This window comes from Micromys minutus (assembly GCF_963924665.1).
Source record: "Micromys minutus genome assembly, chromosome: 2".
Taxonomy (NCBI): Eukaryota; Metazoa; Chordata; class Mammalia; order Rodentia; family Muridae; genus Micromys; species Micromys minutus.
In genome coordinates, this window is record NC_137971.1 from 100,765,306 (window position 1) to 100,784,649 (window position 19,344).

The 19,344-nt window shown below is 39.8% G+C and overlaps 1 pseudogene across 1 annotated transcript; it reads left to right on the forward strand.

Annotated features, from left to right (window-relative positions):
- The first annotated feature begins 1,021 nt into the window (after positions 1–1,021).
- On the forward strand, positions 1,022–2,022 carry LOC308417897 (hairy/enhancer-of-split related with YRPW motif protein 2-like; annotated as a pseudogene). Its single transcript has one exon. The product of its transcript is annotated as a hairy/enhancer-of-split related with YRPW motif protein 2-like (transcript).
- Positions 2,023–19,344: the final 17,322 nt, after the last annotated feature.

A 19,344-nucleotide genomic window follows, 5' to 3' on the forward strand; every position in this document is an offset into this window, starting at 1 on the left:
AGGGAGGGAAGAAAGAAGGGAGGGAAAGAGGGAGGGAGAGAGGAAGGAGGAAGGGAGGGAAAGAGGGAGGGAAAGAGTGGAAGGGAGGAAGGGAGGAAGGGAAGGAGGGAGAAAGTGAGGAAGAAAGTTTCTGCATGATATACAGATGTAATATTTATCAACTGCAGCTAATACAAATTGGCTTCCACACCCAGAGTAAATGTCTTAGTGTGTGAGTGTTTAGCTACTTTTCATAGGCACAATGTTGAGTTCCACCTAATGGCATTAAGCTTTTTTATTGTATGCTAGGTCTGATTATACAGGCTACTTAGTGTTCCACCTCGGAATGATTCTGCAGCTGGAAACCAAGTCAAGGTGGGTTTTCTATATCTAGGAAGCCAGAAAGGGAATAAAAGAAATGTGTGCTTGCATTCTCCATGTTTCACACTGTGTTCTCTCCTGGTACAACAGCAGAAACATATCTACACGTCCTTACTAATATATAAACACACATAAACATATACATACATTCATACATAGAAACATAAAGAAAATGGACAATTTTCCCAATACCCTCAAATCAAAGTTCAGAAATGTTACAAATAGCACTCAGTTGCCTTCCAGTGTGAGAAAAGAGATCTTTTTTCTATTTTATTCATTGTTGTATTACCCTGTCTGTGTACAGTTGGTATACTACTAATTCCTCAGTAAATGCCTTTTTGGTGAAAGACTACGGTTGACACTGTACTGTTCTATTGATATTTTGTGAATATGACCTAAATTTAGATGTTTTATGTACACACATTTGGGCAACTCTAGAAACATAAGGAACACATACTAGCTGGGGTCTGGATGTGGGAGGAGGAAGAGGACCTACAAAAATATAAAATTATGGGGGCGTGGCCAGGCTGGGCTGCGGTGTGGGAAAGAGCCTCCAGGAGCCTCCCCCTACTCCAGGGGGGGGAGCGGCGCCTGCAGAAGCGGGGCAGGGCAGGGAGGGCGGTGGGAGAAGTCCTGCGGGGAGCGCGCTTCGTCCGCAGTGATGAAGCGCCCTTGTGAGGAGACGACCTCCGAAAGCGATCTGACGAGACCATAGACGTGAGGCATGAGAACAATTATTCCGGGCACAGTACGAGCTCGGTGATGAGGTCAAATTCACCGACAAACACCTCTCAGATTATGGCAAGAAAGAAAAGGAGAGGGATCATAGAAAAAGGGCGTCGGGATCGAATAAATAACAGTTTGTCTGAACTGAGGAGACTAGTGCCAACAGCTTTTGAAAAGCAAGGATCTGCCAAGTTAGAAAAGGTTGAAATATTGCAAATGACAGTGGATCATTTGAGGATGCTCCAGGAAACAGAGGGTAAAGGCTACTTTGATGCCCCCCGCTCTTGCCACGGACTTCATGAGCATTGGATTCCGAGAGTGCTTGACCGAAGTGGCTAGGTTCTGGGAAGGCCTTGACCTGTGGGACCCACTACGAGTGCGCCTTGTCTCTCATCTCAGCACCTGTGCCTCCCAGCGAGAGGCGGCAGTGATGACTTCCCCCATGGCCCACCACCACCACCCCCTGCACCCTCACCGCTGGGAAGCGACTTTCCATCATCTCCCCACAGTCCTGCTCCAACCCAACGGACTCCACACATCAGAATCAACCCATGTCGCCTATCCGCATCTTCAGAAGTGCCTCCTGCTCATGGCTCCGCCCTCCTCACAGCAACGTTTGCCCATGCGGATTCTGCTCTTCGGATGCCAGCCACGGGCACCTTTGCACCCTGCGTGCCACCTCTGTCCACCTCTCTCCTGTCTCTTTCGGCCACTGTGCATGCTGCCGCTGCAGCGGCCACCGCGGCTGCGCACAGCTTCCCTCTGTCCTTCACGGGGGCCTTTCCCATGCTCCAGTCCAATGCAGCAGCAGCTGCTGCTGCCACAGCGATCAGCCCACCCTTGTCAGTGTCCGCAGCCTCCAGTCCTCAGCAGACCAGCAGTGGAACAAACAGTAAACCTTACCCACCCTGGGGGACAGAAGTTGGAGCCTTTTAAGTCATTCTTGAATCTCTTTGCAATAGTAACTGATGTCCTCCACGTTGGAATGAGCTTCAAGCCTCCGCACGCTGGAGGTAGTCATACAGATGCGTCCAGAGCCACACAGCAGCGATAAGGCGATTTGGGAAGCAAACCTCGCGCAGATGGAAATGAGATATTAGTATTTTCCGTTGTTTAAGGCAGCTTGGCAACTGACATCAGCAACTTGAAAGCAACACACCCATTTCCATTTAAACTTTCTTGGAAAATACACTGATGTCACCGTCCAGTGGTGCGTTAATACTCCGGACTGGGAAAAGACAAACGCTATAACTGAGTTCTCATGAAGCTAGAAGGATAAAAACCATGTTCTCTAAGTGCCTGAACTAAGGGATGCAATGGAGCACGAGATCAGAAGGTATAACTGTTAGGTTGAGAAAGGGAAGGGAGCAGACAAGGTGTTGGGCCGCAGATACATTGTTCTTTGTAAACGAGAAAGGTGAATGGAAATCAGGTCGAAGCACCTAGTTTTATCTTTGTTTTCTTTATACGGACTTGCCAAGCAATGACGTTTAGCAATTCAATGAAATAAGCAATTCCGCCAGAGCCCCCATTAACAAGCATTTCTGCCCTGCCTTCAAGTGTCCAAACCTCTAGTGAGCCCTGGCTTAACACACAGTGCTTCTTTATGTAAACTTCCAGGTATGTAACACACTAGAAGCAGTTACCTGCTGTGCGCCAACCAGAGGCTCATTCACACCAACACGAAAACTCGAAGGAGTCTGGATTAATTTATTGTTGCACTTGGACTATGTCTATATATTTAACTTCTTCGGTTTTCTCCTGACCACATGTAATGTCTGTTCTTGTCTGTTTGGGGGCAGGGTTGTTGCATTTCTGGAAGTAATGAGATCAGGAGAGATGATGTGGAAGGGAAAAGCTACATGCTATAAATACCCTGGTCAACTCACACGAAATGTATGGGATGAAGTGTACATACATTATTTTTGTTCATGTCTAGACTAGTGCTACATAATGGTGTTTCGGTTTTGACTTTTTTTTATCTTGTTTAATGACAAAATAATCTCTTTAAGATGTTGAAATTGAGCACCTGAGATTTTATATTTGAAAGATAAAGACACGGCATGTATTCTTACACACTTAGTTTCTCTGCTGTGTGGAGAAAGTAATAAACAAGAATATTAAACAAAATGCAAATTATACTCATAAATATGTTTTTTAAATTGCTGTTCCTAGTCTCCTCTGTATTACTTTGTAACTTTTTTTCTATGCAAAGGTCTGTGTGTCACTAATTAAATGACATTCTTTTTTACTATTTCATGTGAATGAGTTGCTTCTCAGAATGGCAGTCTGACATTGCCTTTCATGTGAAGCCTTTTACTAACTCTTCAGCCATAGCTTTGTGCCGTGTGTTTCAAAATCCTTTAATCGATGGAATTTACATTTTACGTTTAAGATAAGCTTTATGGAGCTTACGGATTAAAAACAGGTAAGAAAGGCAATGCACACACACACACACACACACACACACACACACACACACACACATAATTACACAGAAAATTCTGACGATTTTTGTGTGTTTGTCCATGTGTCCTCCCTAGATTAGGAAACTATTGCATTGAACCTTCTTGGAGAAAACTCAAATCCACTCCTTTTCAGAATGGAATCCTTATCAATTTGTAATCAGAGCATTCTGTGCCCCCATAGCTGGGTAGCTTGGTGGGAACTTGTAAGTTTCACAAGGAGCTCATGTGTTCAACTCCAACTCAGATAAAATCTGTTTGATGAAGGCAATTCTTCTCTAACTCTCCCCCCCCGCCCCCCATTCAAAGATACAGGATGTATTTGATACATTCCGGAACATGATGGGGACAAAGGAAAGCCAACTAAAAGCTTCTACAAAATGCCTTTTTATCTCGGCGTGTCAAAGAATAAAGTCAGCTCTTGCTCTCCCTCAGACAGACAGCCCTTTTCTGCCTCTGAGGTTCTGTAACTTTCAGTTCCTCCTGTTGTTATAACCATGACACATGGTGTACTCACAAAAGAAATATACTTTTTCAAAGAAGACACTGAAGCTGCCCTTGAAAAGGAGATGCCTCCTATTTGTGTAGCCTGCTGATAGTCCTAAAGCCATCTTCTTAAGCACCCCAGGGAGCATATATGACCTATGAATTCAGACTGGGCATAAAATCTCTCATTGTTACTGCTGCATGCAATCAAAGTCCATCAATGATGAGGAAAGAGGAGCACATAATTATGGTCCAGTTAGAACCGAAGACAGAAACCTGTGGCTGTTCAAAAGAAGAATGAGAGATGCCAATTTATTTAAGAAATTGTGTGTCTTAATTTCTTGAATGGCTTGATTCCTTTGATACTATGTTGAAGTCTCTTATCTCCTTATAGTATATAACTCATTTCCTTACAAAATACAAAGCAGAATTGTTGTTTTCAAGAAGAAGTTATCAAGTACTGAGGGACTTTCTCACACTCACTTGTGCCTGTGTCACCATCCAATGACCCTGGTCATCAGACTCTCTTGACCTTAATGCAATCCAAAAGTAGTGTCAGTATAAGCCTAAAATTTGAAAATCTTAAAGAACCTTGTTCAAAAATGTCTTCTGTACAAAAGTGTGTTTTCATGGACTGGGACAATATCCATTGTCTATTTATCGAGAATATATCTGGGTTGAAGCTGAACAGCTGTCAGGTTTTTTAGTAGAAAAGTTCATTCCCGACTGACCACATGAGTGGATGAATGTAAACGACATAAGGACTTAGTTCCTCAGAAGTTCAAGTAACTACATGGAAAGTAAGACTCATGCAATGTTTCCATAGCATGAACATGCAAAGCCTATCCATACATGGTAGTGAGGAAGACTCAAATGATCAACAGGAGTGCCCAGTCGAATAAGATATATGTGGATGGGAACACCAAAGCCAAGTTTCAGAAGTCTTAGTATTTAGTCAGAAGTTTAACACTCCAGCAAATGTGGCTGTCTTAGTCAGGGTTTCTATTCTTACATAAACATCATGACCAAGAAGCAAGTTGAGGAGAAAAGGATTTACTCAGATCACACTTCCATAGTGCTGTTCATCACCAAAGGAAGTCGGCACTGGAATGCAAGCAGGTCAGGAAGCAGGAGCTGATGCAGAGACCATGATGGATGTTACTTACTGGCCTGCTTCCCCTGGCTTGATCAGCTTGCTTTCTTGTAGAATCCAACACTACCAACCCACAGATGGCACCACCCACAATGGGCCTCCCAACCTTGATCACTAAATGAGAAAATGCCTTATAGATGGATCTCTTGTGAAGGCATTTTCTCAAGGGAGGCTCCTTTCTCTGTGATAACTCTGGCCTGTGTCCAGTTGACACACAAAACTAGCCAGTACAGTGGTGCTCAAGGCTTCACACCCAAGAGGGATTAAGTCTGGAAACTCAAGACGTTAATACATGAATCCTAGATTCAATAGAAAAAGTGCTGAGTGCCTCTGTCTCCTCTCGCTGGTGAACCCATCTGTTCCACCTGATGAACAAATCAAAATGACACCATCAGAGGCTAGCCAAAGGGATCAGCAATTAAAAGCACTTGCGCATCTTGCCTAGAACCCAAATTCAGTTCCCAGCCCCACAGGGCAACTTACAACTGCATGTAATTCCACTTCCCAGGGATCTGATGCCCTTTCTGACCTCCATGCCACACAATACACAGACATCCATATAAGCAAACATTTATACACATTAAAAGTGAATCTTTTTAAAACAGTGTCATAAACGGATGTAAGTGGGGACTTAATGTCATTCCACACTCGGAGAATTTACTTAGTTCTTACAATTGTGAAACATTCTGCTAACCTCTCAAGTTCTAAAGACATTAACCTCCTGGAAATAATTCACACGTTAATAGAAAATACAGAAAACAAAGAAATGCTTACTATGAGCGATGGATGCATTCCTAGGACATGTAGAACACTAGCAATCTGTCAGTGCTCTCTAACCTGACTAACAGATTTAGAAGAACTGTCATGAATGAATTAGTCTGAATTAGTCACGGTTTCTCATTTTTATTTGAATGCTACATTTGAGTGTGTTACCTGGGTACTAAACAGCATGAATGAATCAGTGGGAAGTGTGGGGGAATGCCTGCCAGAGATTATTAGCATGGGAAAGAGCAAAGACAAGAACAAGGCACAGGGAATGACAATTAGTTCCGGGTTATTGGAAACAATTAATTTTTTAAGAAAAGGAAGGGCAAAAGGTATGTTTCAGAGCACAGAGGGCCTGGCATGCCCATCTTACTGATATTAAACTTCACTTTAATGAGGAATGGAGAACAATTTGATCCCTGGTGGTTAATGCAATAAACAGGCACTTGAGTAAACAACATGTGTTCTTATCTCTTTACAACCACACTGATTAGTATATTATTTTAAAAATAAATTGACTTTCTAATCTCCTTTTTTATCCCTAAATAGAGAATCACAGTGTCTTATGAAAATTTGTGAGTGTTAAGCAAGATAAAACATTTTAATGTGGTGTAATCTTAATTCAAACTCAGTCCAAAAATGTAGGAATCTTATCCATAAGATTCTAGTAAGTATTAGTAGGAAACAGCTACCTACATTATTATATTTATTGTATAATAAAGCAGTCTTGGGGGGAAGGATTATAAATGAAGAATCTCTTCTTCATCCTCTTGTGATAGTGAATAATCAGACTGACTCAGATCCCAGTTCACTTTAAGTAGTACCATACCAGGACTAGTGGTCCAGGATGCTAAAAGTAAGTAAGATGATTAAACCGTGAGAAGCAAGCTAAGAATCACTCCTCTGTGGCCTCTGCATCAGCTCCTACCTCCAGGTTTTTGTCTTGAGTTGCTACTTTGACTTCCTTTGCTCATGGACTTTGATATGGAAGGGTGAACCAAATAAGCCTTTTCTTCACCAAGTTGTTTGTCTGGTGTTTTATCACAACAATAACCCCTACCTAACACAGTATGGGAACTGATTGACTGAGGGCCTTTATTTGATTGGGAAGTCAGTGGAAAGAAAGGGACATGAAGGTCACAAAGACAATGTGTCATCCAGGTCATTTCTGGTCCTTTGCCCGTTCCCCACGTCTTCCATCATCATATTGCAGCTGCCAATTCTTCAGCAGTCTTAATTATAGGCATAGCCATTTGTCTTCACATATCCCAGCCCTGTGAAATCTATGCATCAATAAATACAGCTCAGGCGCAGTTTGCCACACTGGCAGAGAGTTAATTGCTTCTGTGCTTAAATCAAATGTGGTTATTGCTTACCTTTAGAGTGAATGAAGTTTCAAGGTCCCCAACTGTCTAGAGGCTTCCTATAAAGTCATAATTAAGATACTATAGTTTGGGGACTTGGAGTCATGCCCCAAAATATTCACACTTTGATTAAGCTCTCTTTGTCCAAAGGGTAACAAATCAAATTTCCAAGGTGAGACAGAAAATCAATTTTACATTTCAAAAGAGATGTTTTCTTTGTGTCAATCATCATTCCTTTATTTCTTTTCTTCAGAAAACACTTTTGGGATTTGATATATTGGCCAGATATTCGGTTGGAGGAGGGATGGAATAGAAGAAATAAGAGGGGACAAAAAAGAAATAGCATCTAGTCTCAAGAATAACAGAGGAAGAAGCAAATAGCCTGAAAGGTTCAAAGCATGTGTAAGAGCATTATGACAAAATATGATTCTGTACATGAAGTCTCAAAGAATGGTCGATTAATTCAGATACAAGGTGAGGGTCAGGAGAAACACAAGGAGGTGAAACTTGAGCTGAATCTGAAGGTCTGGCAGTCATGAATGGGAATTAAGATGGGGATATCTTTGTCATACAAATATAGCAGAAAAAAATAAATGTACAGAAGCATGTGAAAAAAAAGTCTGTTCAAGAAACCATCATGCATTTGATAAGGACGAGAGAAGAGGTAATGACAGACACAGAGAGAAGGTTATCTGGGAATAGAAGAAGGAGTTCAATTCACAGAATATCTTGTGAAAGAATTGCTGATGGTCTTCAAACAGAAAAATAGCAGACTCGAGCCTTTTGGGGGAAAATTCCTCTTGTCTGTTAGTATGGAGAATTTTAAAGGAAAGAAATTTAAGGAAGGGAGATTGATCGGAGAACATACCTATTCAGAAGCAGAGGCAGAGGACCACAGAGTAGGCAGGCACAAATGAGATGAGAATTCCAGGCGTACTTCTGTGAGAGGATAAGTTTTTGGTTACTTCTTACAATGAACACAACCTTAACCAGTTGTAATTAAAGATGTCATGCATTTGAGAGAAAGATCTGATTTTCGTTGGCTGTCCAGATTATTTCTGGATTTATGATATTTCACAGCTTGTCCTGTGTGAAAAGAAACAAGTTTGGGAAAGCAGAGCCTTAGGACCCCGCTTTTGTTCTTACTGGTGACTTCCCTCCTAGCTGTGGCTTGAGTTGGACACGTTAGTATGCAGCTTTGCATGTGTTTAGCCTTTTCATTATGTGATATCAGTTGCTCTCAGTTATTTAAGGAATGATTAGATTATGAAACTGATGTGCACTGCAGGTGTATTGTGGGTGGGATGAAAGGATAGGAGGGCTTAGGTGGTATAGCGGGAGATGAAGGGACAGACTACAGGGAGAGACTACTAAAACTGGGGGAGCAAACTGGGGACAATGTGGAAAGTTAGTTCAGTGGAAACGTTCTGGGTTCCTTAAGGGTGACCCTAGTGAGGACTCCCAGCAGTGGAGAAAATGGATCGTGAGCTGGCCATCCTCTGTAACCAGGCAAAGCTTCCTTTCAGGGCTGGGACTGAGACCAACTCAGCCACAAAACTACAAAACCTTACCCTGCTGGCAAGATGTGCTGGGGCAACCGGGGCTCGGAACTTGTGGAGTGGCCAACCAATGACTGGTCTAACTTGAAACCTATGTAACCCAGTGGATTCCATGTCTAAAACTGCCTGAATGGCCAGGAACCAAAAGTTGGATAGCTCAGAGACCTGTGGTAGAGCCAAACAGGATGGGCCCAAAAGAAAATCAATAAGATGATCCCTAATGCTATTCTTCCATACTCATACATGGACGCCTAGCACAACTGTCATCAGAAAGGCTTCCTCCCACAGCTGATGAGAGCAAATGCAAAAACCCAACAGCCAAACTAGGCAGAACTCAGGAAACCCTGCAGAAGATGAAGAAGAAGGATTGTAGAAGCCAGAGGCAGCAAAGACACTAGAAAAACACAGTCCACAGAATCACCTAAGCTGGACTCACAGAGGCTGAAGCAGCAACCATGAAGCCTGCATATGTGCCCGCATATCATAATTGTTGAGTTTGAGGGTTTTGTAGGAGAGAGGGGTTGCCTCTGACTCCTTTGCCTGATCTCAGGACTCTTTTTCTCCCACTTGGTTGCTTTGTCCATCCTTGATTTGGGAGTTTGTGTCTAGCCTTTTTGGATCTTGTTATGTCTTGTTCAGTTAGAAAGTCTGCCCTTTTCTGAAGGGAAATTTAGAAACAGTGGAGCTGGGGAAAGGGTGGTGGGAGAGTGAACTGGGAAGAGTGGAGGGAGGGAAAACAGAGGTCTGAATGTGCTGTATGAGGGAAGAATAAACAAAGAGAAAAAAGAAATAGTTATACCTAACAACATATATACAAAGAACATGTGAACTAAGCAAGTTGTATTTTGTTACATATAATATACATATATGCATCAATAACAATGGAAACAAAAATATAAATTTGAGAATGAGAAGGAGATATAAGAGAGTTCAAAGGGAAGAAATAAAGGGAGAAGTGTTGTGATTATATTATAATCTGAAATTTGTTTTTAAATGTCAAAAAAGACTGGGTTCCTACAGTCATATGAGAATACAGGGCTTCAACAATCTACCATTGTGTAATTATGTCAGGAAAAAAGTGAGGCTCTAGAATTAAACAAATGACACACAGACACACACGTGTACACACACACACACACACACACACACACACAGATGACCAGAGGTTTAGGATGGAAATGCTTTTCTACTTCCCTCTTTACTATTTTGTTGTGATTGTTTGTCTATTTCTCCCTACTAAAACGAACTATAAACTCTGAGAAGTCAAATGTTATTAATTTGAATTGGTTCAGCATCTACAACATTATTGAGCAACCAACTGATAGATAGATGAATTATAGATAGATAGATAGATAGATAGATAGATAGATAGATAGATAGATTATAGATAGATAGATAGATAGATAGATATAGAGAGAGAGAGACAGAGATAGATACACAGATAGATAGATAGATAGATAGATAGATAGATAGATAGATAGATAGATAGATAATAGATGGATAGATAGATAGATACATGATAGATGATAGATAGATAGATAGATAGATGATAGATAGAGAGAGAGAGAGAGAGAGAGAGATAGATATAGATAGATAGATGGATTATAGATAGATAGATAGATAGATAGATAGATAGATAGATAGATAGATGATAGATAATAGACAGACCTCACATCTAGCATCCACAACTCAAAAGTTATATGACAGAAATGTCTAAATGACTGAACAATATTTTTTAAAAAGTAATTGGGAGTCATAACAAGCCCAACTTTCACCTTCTTGTCTTTGCACACACACACACACACACACACACACACACACCACACGCACACACACACACACACACATGCACGCACACACACAGAGAGAGAGATCATATATAAATTTATTTATATATGTTATACATATAATGTAGATAGTTAGGGCATAGATATATAGATACTTAAATGATATAAATTTATCTATCCATCCTCTAGCTATTTATGCATATGTATCTTTATCAGACCCATGTACCTTCTCAGTTTATAGAGTCTGTATTTAACTTTTGAAAATGATCTGTTGATGTCTATATGCAGATGAGGGCAGGCACAATATAAGGCAAAGTCTGTGACTGGGCAGTGAAAAAGATAAGCTGGGACAGAGTTTTGGAAAGGGGGAAGAGAGATAGGAGAGGGAAAAAGAAGCCAAGACGGAGGAGAAATAAGATGATCCATCTCTGTGTGGCTTTAATAGTCACAAGTAGCTACAAATATCTTATAAGGGATGGATTATTATAGGACAATTTGTCTTATCTAGGTGGGCAGATTATATTATATCAATTGGCTCTGAGTTTATTGTGTGGATGTTTTGTAGAGTGAGATTTTACTGATGTAAATCTAATTGATAAATTATAGGTTTCTAAAGTTCTGGTTTTACCAAGTTGCTGGGAATGTAAGCAGAGTCTGCAGCCAAGTAGACTGAGACAGAGAGTGGTTGACAGCAAACTGGGTTGGAAATTGGGAACTTAGCACGTTGGGTGGAGACGTTTTAATGATTGAGATGAAAATACCCTACAAATGCCACGTGGCTCATACGGAACCAGTGGTAGTGAGGAATAGTGTTTCATTTTCTAATAAATACCGAAGCAATCAGCCATTATTTTTTGCTAAATTGTCTCCACCCTATTTAATTATTGTCATCTGTTGGATGATATTGGAGTCTCTTATCTCCATTTCTCAGCCTTTTTTCCCCAGCTCTGTCCTGCAAATTATTGTTTCTTTCTTTATCAACCAAAAGTCTTATTTTCAGGAAGTGTTTTTCAGTTTCTAGATATTTACTTTGATTTTGTTTCAAACCTACCAGAATTAGTTACCCTGTTGTGTCTTGGTTTCTTTTACTCTTCAATCTTTTATATATTTGATCTTTTTAAATCTATTTTAACATCTCTTTCAGATTGTTCTTTCTATTTCTAGAGTAGAATTGGTTTATCTGTTAATGTTTGTTACACTTTCTACTTTCTTTTGTGGCAATATCATTTTATAAAAGTGTCTCACTCTGTAGCCAAACTGTCATGGAATCTCCAGTTCGGCCAAACTAACCTTGAATTCAGGTTTATCATAATAATCATAAGATTTAATGAAAACAAAATAAAACATAGCCTCATTCACCCATAAATTCTCATTTGTAAAGTAAAGAGGTCAAATTACATGTGTGGTTCACAGAGACCTCTGTTCTTTTCCTACCAATGGTGATGCAGAAGATTTTTCAGGCAATCAGTCTGGATCCCTGAGCACACTATAATATTCGTCTCCCTCATCTAATCTCCACGCAGAATAATGCATTTCATGGTTCCCTCGACTAAGAAAACAGATCTCATCACAACCATATCTGAGTCAGAAATTGTCTAAGTGACAGAGCTATATTAAGAAAAGATGATCGTTTGGGCGTCAAAACAATCCCAACTTTCATCTTCATGACTGGCTTTGCATATCATTTAAGCAGCCTAAACAACAGTTTCCTTATCTATGCATTAGAATAATAACACATGCCTTGTGTGTTTTATTATTATTTCATTTTAAAACCAACATAAACATATCTGACATATGGCAAGCATTCTATAAAAGTTATTCAAATCCAAAATTAAGAAAATATTCTCATCTGACAAGGGGTGAAATTGTCTCTATGACAACAGGATATATTTTAATCCTTCCAGCATGTTATTCTGTTATGCCTTCTCTCCTCAAAATGTTTTCTAATCCATTAACAATTTGCATGCGTTTCAAAGTCTGGTGATGAATTATTTTTATACACTTTATCTGAATTATTTCAACACCTTGGACATCTATCAAAGACTATTTTTTAAGTTGTTAAAAAAAACATGGATAATTAATTATTTAACAACAACAAGAAAAATTGCTATTTCTTTTGGTAACCAGGGGTTTTTCCAATGTATCCCTGTCCTGCCTCATTATCTCTTAGTACAGAGGAATCTCAGGCCCTCATATTTCTACTATCACACCTGAGATGTACTTTATGAACTGACATCTGGGCATCTGTCTCCTGACATCTGAGATGATCTTGGGTTGGTAAACAATGTAATGAGATTCATTAAAAGTTTTGACTCACAGCCACTCCAAGAAAACTTCCTCTGTTTTCTTGCAAGTTTCGTTTCCTGATTTCCTCTGGTAAAGTTGCTCTTGTTCTGAATTTTTTAAAAAAATTAAATTTATTTACACTTTTCAGATAACAGGGATGACTTAATATAATATTAAGGGATAGAACAGAAGTATTAAAAGGAAGCAAATTGTCCCAATAGAGAAAAGAATATTATTTAAAGGTGAGTCTGAACTTCGATTTTGAAATCAGACTCAGTTCAATCCTAGAGTCTACCACTCTTGAGTACAGTGAATTGAAACAAGCTGAGTACGCACCTAAGTTTCAGCTTCACACCTAAAATAAACAAGAAACACAATCTTCCTGTATACAGCTGGGAGGGAGAAAGGAAACAGTGGAACCCCCTTCAGCAGTCAAAAGTTCATTAAAGTCTTGCCCTAAAGACATTAAAAACAGCCTAAGGAAAAACACAATGGGTCAAATAATCTGTTCCTCCATCATGAACAGAGTAAATACAGAGAAATGTGTGTTCTTATTTTATATAACTTAACTAACCTGGAAAACAAAAGCATGTTATTATATTAAAATATTTCACAATTGGAATGGGTGTCATAGGCCACAGAACTAACAATACAAGCCTATGGACAGACAAAGCAGCTGTGTACACTAACTGTACTACATAAGTACTGACTTTACCTTGGAGACCATGACATATTCTGCACATGAACACATGTGTCACTGTCTTGTTTTATTCTTATTATGTTATCAACATGTATAGCTCATTTAAAAGCTACCAGAAAGATTTTTTATAATATGATGTCCATTTAATAGAAGATAAGTTAGTCTAAACGCATAAGCTGATACAGGATGTATGAAACCATCCACAATATTTATAGCTAGAATAAAGAAGTGACCGAGAGGATATGTGGCAGTGGCCGTGCAGTGTCTGCAAGGAACAGTGTATGAGTGCTTCGCTGATGGGACTTCGCGCAGGAAGGCCCATGGAGACCCTACCCACTTGGCAAGGGCCTGCAGTAAATCTTGGTGCTTTCTGTGCTTACTACCCAGATTGGGTGTGCTTACAAGCTCCTGTAGCTTTCGCTATGCTGTTCACAGTGATACTGAATTTTACTTTCTCTGTCACGGGCAACGCTGGGATCATGTAGGCTGTAAGGCTCACGGATGATTCTATGCTCTTGTCAAAATTCTTCCAAGGGGTAAAGCTCTCCTCTCCTCCCTCTGTCTCTATTGGTCCTCAGGATGTCACTATTAATCCTGGGTATTTTGGAACACATAATGTCCCTAGAGAAACAGCCACAGTCACACTGAGTAAGCTTGCAACAACTGTGGAAAGCAACGGGTCCTGTTAGCATAACAGTTCTGAGGAATTTGTATCTGATCAACAGACCGAAAAACTGGATATTGGGAAAAATTGTATCAGGAATTAATGGATACATCTCAGGAAAGGTTGCTTGATACAATGAGGATATTTCTGCCTTCCATTTTAAAAGTATTGTGACAGATATGTATTTAATGACTAACTTTAAATTATAATTTCAAAGATAGACGGGGTGGACCATTACCCACAAATGTTTAATCTGTCTCTCACCTTGCACACCTGTGTACCTCATTTGCTGCCACCTGGGCATGTACTCATGTCCACAGGACATACCAGGATAGACATTTATTTATGGCTTGCTGAAATTGTGCTTTGTAGTACAAAATAAGGTTGAGGGGTGGGGGGAAGGGGACGGTGGAGGGAAAACCATTGGGGGAGCAGAGGGGGCTTCTGTAATGCTGATACTGTGACTGGATAAAAAACAGTGATAATAACACTGCTCAGGCGGCCAGGCTTGTGATCATATAAATAAAGATGGTTGGAGCTATTCGGGAGCACTTGTTTGAACATCAGCTGGTGGTCAGTTGTCTTCATTCTCGCTGATGCCACATACCTGTCCTGGGTTCCAGAACCCTGCCATAATGCGGTCAGCAGCACATATGAAGCAATAAGTATGTAAGAAATGTTCCATAGACACGAGGTCAGTGCTTCTTACAAATATTGTCTTGCCCAAATGACAAAGTGAAGAGAACAGAAAGAAAGAGAGAGAGAGAGAGAGAGAGAGAGAGAGAGAGAGAGAGAGAGAGAAAGAAAGAAAGAAAGAAAGAAAGAAAGAAAGAAAGAAAGAAAGAAAAACAAATACTGGTCCATGCCAAATCAGTTTTATTCGTTCTCAGAAAAGAAAAAAGTTGAAGACAAAACAGGCTAATTCTCCAGATACATATGCATAAATATCGACCCGTCAGTGACCTATACCCTCTGGCCTCTCTAGGCTCTGCTTTTACCACTCTCTTCATCTTTAATGATTGCTTTCCTTGGGGCCTTTAGGTAAAATACCCAAATCCATAATCCAGTGATCCCCAGCAAAAGTGACTTCAAATCCGAAATTCTTCCCAATGTTCCAACTGCATTTGGATGTTTGCATTCAGAAAAGCTAAGGATGCAAGTGTCGGCTCATAGCTAAGTGCCTCCTGGTTGGCAGAAATCCAAAACAAAGTTTGCAGTTGGTAGTATATGCACTGGCCTGGGATCCAGGAAGCCTGGATTCTGATATTGAATATCTCTAATTCACTGTGTGATTCGAGTTTTTTATGTACCCCTTTGCTCCAGAATTTAGTTTTCTAGTATTTTGATTATATAATTGAAACAAATATGTTAATGTCTCTTCCAAATATAACAACCTGATATTATTATAAAAATAAACCACACTTTTTTAACCATTTTCTTTTTTTTACTGCTCATTGAGTGCATTGATTTTTGTAGTAAAATACTCAGTAAATAGAACTTGAGTTTCAGATTGATGTGAGCTGCCATGTGGGTGCTAAGAATCAAACCTGAGTCCCTGGAAGAGAAGCCAGTGCTCTTAGCAACTCAGCCATCTCTGCGGTCTGTTTGTATAATTTTTTTGTTGGTCCTTCATGAGTTTCATACAATGTGTTTTGATCTTATTTATGTTTGAAAACACGCATAGCTTCATCTCTGCATTTTATTTGGTTGATTGGTTGGTCGATATTTGGTCATTTGATACAGGGTTTCTTTGTAGCCCTGAATGTCCTGGAACTCATGCCATAGACCAGGCTCATCTTGAACTCGCAGAGATCCAACTGCTTCTGCCTCCTAAATGTCAGGATTAAAGGTGTGCACTACTGGGGAAAAATGCTCAATAAATCAACTTAAATGAGGAGTGATTTATTTTGCTTATTGGTTCACAAATTTGAGCCCATGGTCCTCAGGATGCTCCTTTGCTTTCCTAGAAAAGCATGGTGCCTGTCTCAAAATTAGACGCTCCCACTTTCTTTCTACTACCTTCCCATAATTCTGAGACCCAATAATGAATCTATCAGTGGATTAAACTTATGAATGAGGAAAGCTTCATAATGAGTCAATTACTAAATCCATAAGTGGCAACCAAACATTTAACAGCTGAGACTTTGGTGGGAGAGACACTTGATACCCAAACTATGACATTTTTTAATATGAACAAATAGAACCCAAACAGAAAGCATGAACCCATCTCCCAAATTTCTGGTTTGCCCTGATTAGAATGTCTGGGTGCTCTGAAAATAAAGACACTTGGATGAGGCTGATATAGCCCAGTTATTAGGTCGGTCCAAATCTGAAACTAGTCCCATAGGTTCATTTCCAAATGTAGACAGTTATCTGGGGATAACACTTTCTTATAGTCTTCCATAGGTGTATGGATTGTAAAAACAGAAGAAACCCCATCTAATTTCTTCATTTTATAAATGAGATCTTTGAGTCTCAGAAGGAAACTACTCCAAGTTCTTTCTCCCCATGAGTTTTTACTGAAATTTGAATCCCTGTTTCTGGAATGAGATGGTGATATGTCTATATTATATTATTTCATTAAGGAAGAAAATTGTTCATGGGGAGAGATACTAAACTTGGAATTAAAACTTGCATTTGAGTCCCAAATATTATATTTTTTGATTACCTATCCCTTATCACATGTAAAAACAATGCATGCAATACATGTATAAAGGTACAAATAAATAAAATGAACACATAGTGAATCCAATGATAAATACTACCAAATCTCACTCCTCAGGGGATTGAATTCAATTTGTTTTAAGGTGACTCATACGAGAATATTATATAAAATGAATAATATGGAAATAGGTTTGTTTTGTCTTTCAGTATCAAAATACAGGCCTTTCAGGTAAGATTGCAATGGATAAGAAGTAATATAACTTTCCATCCTGTGGACAATTTATGGCAATATTTATGTTCTTAAAACTACATACACCTCTGCATCCAGAGTGTAAGCCCTGGATATACACATTCATTGGGGCTTGAAAATCAATCCATTCTACCTAGACTAGCAGAAAATAAACTTTCTATATAGTAAACAGATGGAAATAAATACACTATATAGTAAAGAGATGAAAATAAATAGCCTTCATGAGAGCTATTGCCTCTGTATATATCCAACTGAACCAACCTATCTCCAGAAATGTCTTAGAAATAATAAGGCTGTCTAAAATACTGCTAAATGTTTCACAGAAAGCAAACTGAAATACATTGATTCTACCATAAAGTTTCTGAAGAGTAATTATGAAAATATTTAATAACCTAGCATGGGATGCTGAATTAGGGAGAAAGTGAAAGATGTTGGTAGACATCTGATGGGCATTTCTTTGTCTACAAGGCGTTACTTTGTCCCAGTAACTAAATCATTCCAAATGTGAAGCCAGTACTATAAGTTCATGTCCTGAGAGTTGTCCAGGGATAGCACTTCCTCCTAATCTTCCATTTGCCCCTATTATTATCCCCATTTCACAGAAGACACAAAGTATCCATTGAGTCACTGCCTACATAATTTTAGAGTCCAATTTAGCTTCAGCTGACTATTGCATGTGATCACTCCATTAGAAAACATGAAATTTTTACATGAACTATAAGAAGTTCCTTGCAAATGAGTCTAGTCCAAAAGCCGAGATGTAGATGCAACTTATCAGGACAGTTTCCGAAAATCTGAGGGTCAATTTGGATAACTGAATTGTTTTTCTACAATAAAAAGTTAATCAGACTTCACTTTGTAAAGTACAATTATTTTTAAAACATATTTTACAAATAGCATACCTGAAAGTAAAATCCAAGTTTTCTGAGCTCTTATCTCAGCAAATCCTATTTCAAGACAACCTAAATAAGAATTCATGTATCTCTATAGGAGCAACAGCATATTTTTAATGTTATAAAAAGAAAACCAGAGTGGATAGCTTACATATAACAAAGTTATTTCTGTTTGGGGGACTGATAAGCCCAGTACCAAGGCACATGTCAGTATCTGATGGGAGCCTTTTTCTATGTAATGCATGGTAGGTGGTAGCACCCTCTCACTCTATCCCATGGGTTGGACGAGGATGACGGCTAGCTCTCCAGGGTTTGCTGACAAAAGTCAACTTAGAAAAGGTTACATTTTAGCTTTCAGTTCCAGAGCGGATGCAGTCCATTCAGGCAGGACAACAGAGAGGAAAGGCATCATGCAGGACAGGAATCTGTCTAATCACATCTTCCTTCATTCATGTGTAGAAAGCAGAGATACAGAGAGAACAAGTGAGAGCAAGCTATAAAGCCTCAAAGCCTGGCCCCAGTGACAGGCCTCCTCCAGTAGGCTCTACCACCTAACCGCTGGGTATCTACCTCAAGTACCAACTCCAGCTGGGGACCAAGTGTCCAAATCCCTGAGCTTATGTGAAACATTGTTTCTTTCAACCCAGCATTGATACTAATTCCATTCATGAGAGCTCCTGGTCCACAATATAATTACCTCCCAAACGTCTCAAGACCTAAAACCAGTACTTTGGTATTAGAATTTCAATGTATAAATTTCTATGGGACACAAATACTCAGACTACATACCTCCAAAAAAAACAAACCTCCTTTCTTAGTGAGCAAGATTAAAAACATTTCCAGTGCATTGCCCTGAGAGGCGTCGCAGGTGTAGCTGTGTCTCACGTGCATCAGTAGGTGACAGAGAGAAGAGGGTCAACGCGCAGTGTTCTGACCTATGAACATCTGAATGATTAGTAGCCTCAATTCCTGAAAAGAAAGAGCCTGAGACAAACACCAGCCCAGTGCCAGGGGACCCCCTATAAGGAACTAGCCTAAGATGGCCACTAATTTGGAGTCAGGCAAACCCAGATGAGCTCCCAGGACCGGAATAAAATTGGAAACTGAGACCAATGGCCAGAACAGAAAAGAGCTCAAGATATATGATGGTCACCAGGGATCACTACGGGGAGCCAGGGAACCAGGAGAGGATCAAACCTGAAACTACCACCCGACTGGGAGC